Source organism: Condylura cristata, unplaced genomic scaffold, assembly GCF_000260355.1.
Source record: "Condylura cristata isolate star-nosed mole 26May11 unplaced genomic scaffold, ConCri1.0 scaffold00048, whole genome shotgun sequence".
NCBI lineage: Eukaryota > Metazoa > Chordata > Mammalia > Eulipotyphla > Talpidae > Condylura > Condylura cristata.
The window spans coordinates 1,396,142-1,397,495 of NW_004567149.1; positions in this window are offsets into that span (position 1 = coordinate 1,396,142).

The following is a 1,354-nucleotide window of genomic DNA, read 5'->3' on the forward strand; positions in this document are numbered from 1 at the left end:
TAGGCCACGAGCTGAGCAGAGAAAGCCTAATTGCTCATTGATCGGCAAGGAGATAGGAGAACTAGCTGAATCTAACTCCCTCATTAAGAAAGGAATGAGCTTTTATAGGTTTGGGGGGCAGGGTTGGGAAGGAAGGGGTTACATTTTGTTGCTTGCAAAGTCAGTTTGGACAAGGAAAGGTGGAGTTAGCTGAAGTTCATGTGCAAGGCAGCTGGCGGGAAGGCGGTGTTGGGGTGCAAAGGAGATCAATCACTGTGTGCCCCTCTGGGTTCTCTTAGGCTGGCAAAATACCCAGACAAGCACCAGCCAGATTGATAAAGGAAAACAGCCAATAGTGAGTTACGAGTCCCAGCTTGGTGGTGTACCTGGCCCACGTGGCTTCAGGCACCACTGGAACAGCTCCACCGAGACAGGAGGACTTGGGGAGGCAGGGAGGTCAGTCGGGGTACCAGTGATGTTTCCAGTGCTGTTTAATCTAATGAGTCCACCCTTCCGATTTCCTTATCCACGGAGCGAGCTTGGAATCATGACTCGGCTCTTCCCACTCCAGACTTCAGAGCTGGCGGGTTTCTGGATGTGTTGTTTCTATTGCAGAGAGGTAGCGGTCAGCATTATGTCTCGGGCATCTGCCTCGAGATTGTTGAACGTGACTATCAGGGAGACCTAAAGCAGCCTCTAGCTTAATGCGCACTCCCTCCTCACCCCGCCCCCAAAACACGCCGGAGCAAATAATAGAAATGCTAATGCTTGGCCCAGAAGTCTAATAAAATCAATCCTGTCTAAGAAATGACAAGCCTCCCATCAGCCAGGCCCGGGAGTCATTCACACGTTGCAATTAGAAGCAAATTTATCAAGTCGGAGCAGATCATCTATTTCCGAAGCGCTTCAGGACACGTTATTATTAACCACCAAAGCAGATTATCCAGACTCCAGAGGAAACTGTTAGGCATTGTCTTCATAGTGTGTGCGTGTCTTTGCTTGGTATCTGCACAAATATCAGGATACAGGAGAATGTGAGTGGAAGGAAGAGGTGAAGACAGTATTGAGATGGGGGGCCCCAGGTGAACTGGGCTGCCTGCCTGCCTGACTGTGGGTCCCCACCGGTGCACTTAAAGGGACTTGTAAGATCCAACTGCAAGAGAAAAGGGAAATGAATAACTCGGGGAAAGAGAGAGAAGGTGGTTAATCATCCCACCAGTTCTTCTAACCTGGACCCCCCAATAGCATGCTGAAATCTGGCAAAAAGCCAAGAGACCCCCCAAAGCCCATGTCTGGTTTTATATCCAAACACGGCTGCTTAACTCCACCCTCAGGTGGGATTTGTAGTTCCGGAGTCGGGGTGGGGTGGAGTCCA